Source organism: Phascolarctos cinereus, unplaced genomic scaffold, assembly GCF_003287225.1.
Source record: "Phascolarctos cinereus isolate Bilbo 61053 unplaced genomic scaffold, phaCin_HiC Scaffold_4;HRSCAF=312, whole genome shotgun sequence".
NCBI lineage: Eukaryota > Metazoa > Chordata > Mammalia > Diprotodontia > Phascolarctidae > Phascolarctos > Phascolarctos cinereus.
Genome location: NW_027555847.1, coordinates 393985386 through 393993687, shown reverse-complemented (window position 1 = coordinate 393993687; position 8302 = coordinate 393985386). Strand labels below are relative to the sequence as shown.

General features: G+C 39.1%; 1 pseudogene; it reads right to left on the bottom strand.

Annotated features, from left to right (window-relative positions):
- Nucleotides 1–3160: 3160 nt before the first annotated feature.
- On the bottom strand, nucleotides 3161–4063 carry LOC110207999 (purine nucleoside phosphorylase pseudogene; annotated as a pseudogene).
- Between the last annotated feature and the right edge of the window lie 4239 nt (nucleotides 4064–8302).

Genomic DNA, 8302 nt, shown 5'->3' with positions numbered 1-8302 from the left:
GGCCAACTACAGGTGTTGATGAGAAATAAGATTTGATTATGAGACATAAGATTGGATAAGTGAGTCAGATGCAGTGTTTAACAGAATAAAAGGACAAGATTAGAAATGGGTGCTAATTGAGTTCATGTGAAATAAGGAAGGATCTGGGGTAAGGCCCATCAATTCCTCAACATTTGTTTTGTTCTTCAGTGATCCTCCTAAAGCTCCTCTCAGTAAACACTAGTAGCTCCCTATCACCTCTAGGATTAGCTCTTTATACCTGCCTCTCCCCTCCATTCCAGTCTATTTACACTTTACACTCTAAGCATTGCCCCCACCTTCCACTCCTCTGAGATCCAATGACCCAACTCCTTACTAGTCCTCAAGTAAGACACTGTAGCTTTTTCCTTTTTAAAAAACCCATGCCTGAATTCTTTCCCTCCTCATCTTTGCTTCCTGAGTTCTCTGGCTTTTTCTCCAAGTCTCAGCTAAAATCCTATCTTCTGTAAAAAACTTTTGCTGATCCCCCTTCTTTCTAGTGCCTTTCCTCTCTTGATATCTCCAATTTATCCCATATATAGCTTTTTTAATATAGCTGTTTGCAGGTTGTCTCAACCTAGACCGTGAGCTCCTTGGGGGCAGAGACTGTCTTTTGCTTTTCTTTGTATCCCCAATACTTAGCCCAGTACCTGGCACACAGTAGGTGTTTCATAACTGTTTATTGACTGACTTACTGACTGCTCTAGCCACCAAAGCTAAATCCTCTGATTTTTAAAACAGACAAAACAAAATAAAACAAAACACAATCTTATGTTGTGTATCCCTTTGCCTCTGGCTTTCACCTCTTGGAGTCTCCCTTGGAGGCTTGAGTCTGATGTCGTTGTGACCACACTGCTACTCCATATGTCTGAAATATCTGAAATATGTCATGAACCCTTCCTCTCTGTATAGGTTCTCCTTTTCTTCAAGAGAGCCCTAAAACTCTGACTATAAAACTCTTCCTTCTACCTAGTCCTGATCCTGGGTGATCTTCCTCTCCTCCCATCTTCCCATTATGGGAAGAAATTCAACTCTGAGGGTATTTAGCAATTTAGCTCCCCTTTCCAGACAGCCAGTCCAGAAGGACTTGCCGGAAGGAATGTTATGTTTCTGTAATACCATCCATCTGATGTCAGTAGTTTCTGATAACAGACTTGCTCTGAGCCTGTTCATGGAATTTTCTCCAGGTCTGGGAGTCTGACCCAGAGAGTGATATGGCAGGTATGATGAATCCATTATCATAAGGTAAGCCAGCACAGCAGGTCATACTAGATAACAACACTGCAATAGTCAGAATAATTGCAAAACACTTAATTGAGTGATATGGAATTTCCTATAAATAAGACGAAGTTGACTTGATGTGGCAATGGTTAGAGATACTCATTCACAAACATGGGCATCCCTGAGCTTCAAAATGTTACCTTTCAGCATATTCATTTACCTACACACCTGAGTGTTACTTTGTTCCAAGTAAGCCTGTAAGATTAATCAAGGAACGGGTGTTTCCAGAGTCAGCTCCAAAAAGTCATATGGCATGGGCATCTATTGGCTCCTCAAAGGTATCACTTTTAATAAATCCAATCCCTACTGGGGCATCCAGCTGCCAGGCACAGTAAATAGAGTGCCAAGCCTGGAGTGAAGAAGATGCCTTTCTGAGTTCAAATGTGGCCTCAGACACTTCCTTAGCTGTAGCAAATCCTGGGCAAATCCCTTAACCATGTTTGTCTCCATTTCCTCATCTGTAAAATGAGCTGGAGAAGGAAATGACAAACCACTTTAGTGTCTTTGCCAAGAAAACCCAAAATGGGGTCCCAAAGACTCAGACACAACTGAAAACAACTGAACAAAATCCTTCTTGGCAGTTTTGCATTGTACATGGTATAGGTTGTCAACTGTAGGGGCATTTATTTTTATCCATACCGTCCAAATATAAATGGATGAAATTGACCTCTATAGATGCTTGAACTTACTCACTGAAAGTTTTGCTTAAATAGATTTACTTGAATAGTATGATAATAATGTGCCATGTCCTACCTGCACAACACCATTGATTCTAATGGGTCCCCTCCATCTTTGCTTTTGTTTGACAAACCTGAAGATGACCATTACTCCACTCCCTTTGCCATAAATGGTGGCAGGAACTAAGTGGGGATCACCTGTCCATTAATTCCATCTGTCCTGCCCTGTGAAATATGGAATAACTTCCTTTCTTTACTGTAAATGTCAACATGCTTTCTTCAGTTTTCATGCTATTACCTAATGGTGAAAACTACAAGATTTTAGATTCCTTGAAGTTCAGAAGCTTCTAATTCCATTGTTAACAACAAATGCTTGAGAACAAATTTAATGACCAAATCTGAAAGCACTAACAAAACTGTTTTTTTTACATTTAAAATTTCAAACAAGATAAAGTTAACAAATAATATAAATATATAAATAATAATAATATAAATAATTATTTTATGCTCTTATACTAGCAAAGGGACGTTAGGCCTATTAAGGGCACTAAAAAATTACATATATCATGCATTTTCCTAAAATTTCCTTCTCTGCTATGACTTCAAAATTGTAAGAATTTTTATATCTTTAGGGATGCCTCAATTGTACTCAAAGGGTACTGAATACAATCTAGAGAATCTGTGATTCTTTTAGTTAAAATACCTTACCCATTTTTCATCAAATGTAACTAATCATTCTTTTTTCCCTTCCTATCTGTTTTTTTTTTTTTCATTCCAAGCTAGTGCTAAGTTTTTAACATAGACTGGTCTCAGAAGTCATGGGAGAGCAGAATGAGGCCCCAGGCAATGCAGGAGTAGTATTTTCAAAATATTGGCAGCAGCTTTACTGCAACGTGAGCTTAATCTTTAGAGGTGTCCTATCCATTGGAGGTAGAATGAAGGATGTTGGCTGTGGGTAAGGAGCTACAGTGGAATGATCCAGCTTTTCCTATGGGGAAGGGTCCGATGAAATAAAAGAGAGCTAGGTACCATTAGAAGGGACATTAGAAGGATAGGGTAAGTAGATATTTCAAAGAGATGGAATGCCAATGTTTCTCACTTTTCTACCACCATCTCAGGGCAGAAAGCTAAGTGGCTCAAGCAAAGAGGTAAAGCTGATCACAGTCTGAAAGGAAGAGTGGGAGTCAAGTAAAGGATATCTGGGCAGCCCACAGGTCAAAAAGTCTTCTTAACTGCATGTTTTCCACAAAAATACAGATGAGTTGTTCTAACTTTTGGGTAGGCAGGTACCCAGCCACCAGTATGTTCTTATGGTTTGCCTTCTCCTGGCTTTTGGAATCCAATACTGATTTGTTGGTGATGAGTGAGAATCAAAAGACTTGAAGGCCACAATGCCAGGCCACTATCACCTTTGCACTGTGCTCATGCCAACAGCATTAGCTTCTGGTTTCTGTAGGAAACCAACACTCTGCCATGGTTTCATAGTTGGGGCCTCCTACCATAACATAGGTTCCTTTCTGCAGTGGTTGTTCCTGATCCATTTGCTTCCATATGCCATGGGTCTTCTGTGTCGGAATCTAGATATAGGTGTCAGAAATGGGAGGGAACCTTTCTCCAGACCTCTCATCATTGGGGACTGTGAGTGGATTTTGGCTACTGAGGCCTGTCAAGTTGTTATGATCTCAGATCAACCAAACATCCCCACCTTCAAACTCAGAGTTCAGCCCACCAGTAGCATTGATGACAACTAAGCTGTACACATTCACAGGTCAGAAGAACCTCACAGAGAATGCCACCTTCCAGAACGTGTAGCCTTCATGCATGTGGAATTGGCCCTACATCACACAACATCTGCAATTTAAGTATCCAAATAGCAGGCAAACTTGGGTGACCTGCTACTGTGCTTTGAGGGAAGTTGGTCATCTCACTGTAGTCAAAGGCCCGGAATTGGGTCAGTCTAGTTGCCAACCTCCCCCCGCCCCCAAAGCAGACCTACCGTTCACTGAGATCTTGGGCCAGTGTTCAATATGGGACAAAAGCCCCTCAGCAATTGTCTTATAATCTTAATACTTGAATTCATTCTCCATGGCTCCCTTGTGGCATCCTGCTACACACTGTTTCTGTCTGCTCTGCTCTACTGAGTTCCAGATGCCCCAGTCAGCAGGGACTTTGCTAATCACTCTTAAAAGCCTGATGTTTTCTTTGACTTAGGTTTTCTTTCCATCTTATCTTTCTCCCTAAACCTGCCCTTCCTCCAAACTTCCCAATTTTTGTTGAGAGCACGACATCTTTACATCACCAAGTTCATAACCTCTATCAACCTTAACCTTTGGATCTCATTTTGCCCATCTGTAAAATGAGAGGTTGGACGAGATGGCCTCTGAAATCACATCCAGCTCTAAATCTATGATACTTTATTCAAAATCTTTTCTTTGGGGGAAGGTATCCCAGAGTTGTGCTCAGCTGTCATCACTTTTGAGGACCCAGACTCACTTCTATGCCACAGTGGGACTTCAGAGCAAGACTTTATTGAACATGGCTTTTCTTATTAAATAAATTATTTGTATTCATCTAGTCTTTTATTTCCTCTTTTCTATGGAAAAGAAGAACACAACTGAAATTGATCTCGGTAGTGAGATACCCGTGTGAAGGTATTTTGAATCAATGGCAATTTTTGTTTTAGAAGTGAATTGAAATAATTAAATATCATAAGAAATTTAAGAATTTGGAGTGAGGGAGGGCACGCATTACTAACAGTATTATGTGAATGCAATTTATAAAGCAGAATAAATGTAAAGGAGCCTTTAAAGCCTACATAATGACACTGGATTAACTACAAGACAATGCAAAGGTTATCAAAGGAGGAAATTCTGCCCATTAATCTAAGGATTACATGAAAAGGGTGCAATATTTGTTCATAAGCTTAATGGGCATTAGCTCAAGAGTATCCCGTGGCTGGTCTCCTTCTCCTGAAATTTTTGAGTATTGACAAACATTCATGTTCTTTGACATAATGGGTGGTACATCGATAATGCTCCAAGAAATATTTTTGTACAGGCAATTTTCCCCCCTGTAAATAAACTCTTTTAAGGTATAATCCCAGTGACTGGATTGCTTAGTCAAAAGGTATGGATATTTTTGTCATTTTTATTGTATAGTTTCATATTCAAAGATTGGCATTTCTTTAAAGACTGACAATTGGCAGGACCTTTCAAAAAAGCCATATGCATGTTTTTGAATGGAGTACCAAACAGTAACAGTAAAAAAAAAAAAATGATCCACCAGTTCAGCTTACTGTCCATCAGCAGCCTCAACATGGCACACACTTGAAGTGATGGAGTCGTGCAGTTGTCATTGATCACTGAGGCATCCAAAGGCTTCTTTCTCTAGAGGAGACATCTCCTAAGAGTCATTGATTGGAGGAAGGACAGGATTGGGGGGGGGGCTGGAATATTTCTGTAAACGTGTTATGCACAATATGTGGTGGTGTGGGGAGATATGCCTTGTGTTTATAAGCTTATAGAAAATTATACTCAGTGAGACACTTAAATAATGATATAAGATGTTAATAAGAGAATACCACAAAACATTCTATGAGTTTGTACCCCCTGGGGATAGATAATAAGGTCTAGAAGGTCATGAGAGGAAGTGAGCAGGGGAGAGGTTGGGGAATGGTGGTATCAGGAATCAGGAGAGCAGCCTGGAGGAGATGGGATCCAAACTGGGGGCTTGAAGTATGGACAGTAGCTGGATAAGCAGAAAAGAGAAGCAAGAGGACATAGGAGAGGGGGACACTATGAATAAAGGCAGAAAGGTGAGAGTTATGAGCATTGGATATTTAGAGGGCAATAACAAGTCAAGTCTGGCTAGAGTAGAGAATCTGTGAAGTGGTTCATTTGGGTGCGTATGTGTAGGGGCATTTATGGAGGTTTTCAAATAAATGGCTACATAGCTTTTACTCTATCCTAGAGACTATGTCTATCCAAGAAGTTTCTTTACAGTGGAGTGACAGAGTTAAATCATTCTATAAGCCTTATGTAAAAAATGTGATGGTGCAGAAGGGCCCAGGTGACCCATCTAGGAGGTCATATTTCTAACAGCCTAAAATCCCACCCAGAAAGCTTGGAAAATTCTTCTACTGAGCAACTCTGGAGAGTGTCCCCTATTTGCAAGAATGATGGCCATAGCACCCTCCCAAAGGAATTTTAATTAAAGGGGACAAAACTATATTTATTTGCAAGAGACAACTCAGAATTCCAAAGTCACATTACAAACAACCCTTCAATGTCATCTGTAGTCCCTGGAGAAAGTACAGATCAACAGAAGTTTACCATCCACTCTTCCCCCCGGTCTGGCCAACCTGGTTCAGTAGTGAACATCTCCAGCACCTCGTCCTCCACAGTGTCTCACCTCTGATCATGGGACTTTCCTGATGTTGATAGCTCTGCTGGCTGCCACATAGTGCTTAATACATGGTGGTGGTTGTTTTTTTCATTTCTTCATTCAGAGATGTCTGAGTCATAGACACATTACCTTCAGCTGAGAGTGGGGGTAGTGGGGCTTACAGGCTACTGACACAAAATGACATTGCCTTAAAATGATGCTTTTTAATTCTTATTCTTTTTTTTAGAGGGGTGGCTAGGCAATGGGGTTAAGTGACTTGCCCAGGGTCACACAGCTAATAGGTATTACGTGTCTGAGTACCAGATTTGAACGCAGGTCCTCCTGACTCCAGGACTGGTGCTCTATCCACTGTGCCACCTAGCTGCCCCAAAATGATGCTTTTTAAAAAATCAAGATAAAGTTATTTCAATTTCAAAAGTTAAAGTACAAATAAGAAGGAAAGAAATATAAAGAAAATGAACAAACAAAATGCACACAAAAAATGTTTGCATATGTAACTGGAAAATTCTCTTTTCCAGTTAAAAGAAACAAAAGATATTCATAATAACTTTAACACAGTAGTAACACAGTCATATTCTTTTGTTTCTATGACCTTCTGTTGTACTTCTTTTCTGTATATCAAATGTGGATTTGCTGTTGTTGCTGCTGTCTTTACATAGCTGTAGACAGTGTATATAGTGGTCTTTTGGCTCCATGTCACTTGATGTATCTTTCCAAATTTCTTTGATTAATGATTAATTTAAAAAATTAATAAAATGATTGATATCATTTCTTATGGCAGAACAATATACATTGTATTTACATATCTAACTTTGTTCAGCTATTCCTCAGTTAAAACTAATTTATGCCCCATTTTTTGTACAATAAATAGTGCTCCAAGAAATATTGTTATGCAAGCAATTTTTTTCCTGTAAATAACCTCTTTTTAGTTATAATCCCACTCTTGGTCAAAGGGTATGAATATTTTTGTCATTCTTATTGTATAGTTTAACATTGCTTTGAAAAAATAATTTGCAGTCCCACCAGCAGAATTAGCATGCTCGTTTTTCCAAAGCCACATCAGCATTTAATTTTGTCATGTTTTATTCTCCTTGAGAATTTGATGAGGGTGTAAGATGATAGGTTGGTTGTTTTTAATTTATATTTCTCTTATTATTAAAGATTTTGAATTCTTTCTTATGTGGTAGTTTGTATTTTTCTTTGTGAAATGCCTACTCTTATCCTTTGACCAACCATATTTAAGAAAATAATTCCTAGGGGCAGCTAGGTGGCACAGTGGATAGAGCACTGGCCCTGAAGTCAGGAGGACCTGAGTTCAAATCTGACCTCAGACCAAACACTTGACACTTACTAGCTGTGTGACCTTGGCAAGTCACTTAACCCTAACTGCCTAAAAAATAATAATAATAATTCCTACTTTTATGCAGTTGTTAGATTTTGGATTTTAGGCTTTTTTAAAAACTAATGTATTTTGGTTTATCAACAATCACTTCCATATGCTTTTGAGTTTAAAATTTTTCTCCCCCTCCCTCCCAACCACCCTCCCCAAAATGGCACACAATCTGATATAGGCTATACATATACATTCCTATTAAACATATTTTCACATTAATGATGTTGTAAGTAAGAATTAGAACCAATAGGAGCAATCACCAGAAAGAGGAAACAAAACTCAACAGAAGAAAAAGAAGTAGCAAATAGTATGCTTCAATCTGCATTCAAACTCCATAGTTCTTTCTTTGGAGGTGGATAGCATTTTCCATCACAAGGACTCTGGAGATGTCTTAGATTCTTGTAATGCTGAGAAGGGTTCAGTTTAACAATATTAGTCATTGCATAATGTGGCTGTTATTGTGTACAAAGTCCTCTTGGTTCTGCTCACTTCACTCAGCATCAGACCATACAAGTCTTACCAGGTTTTT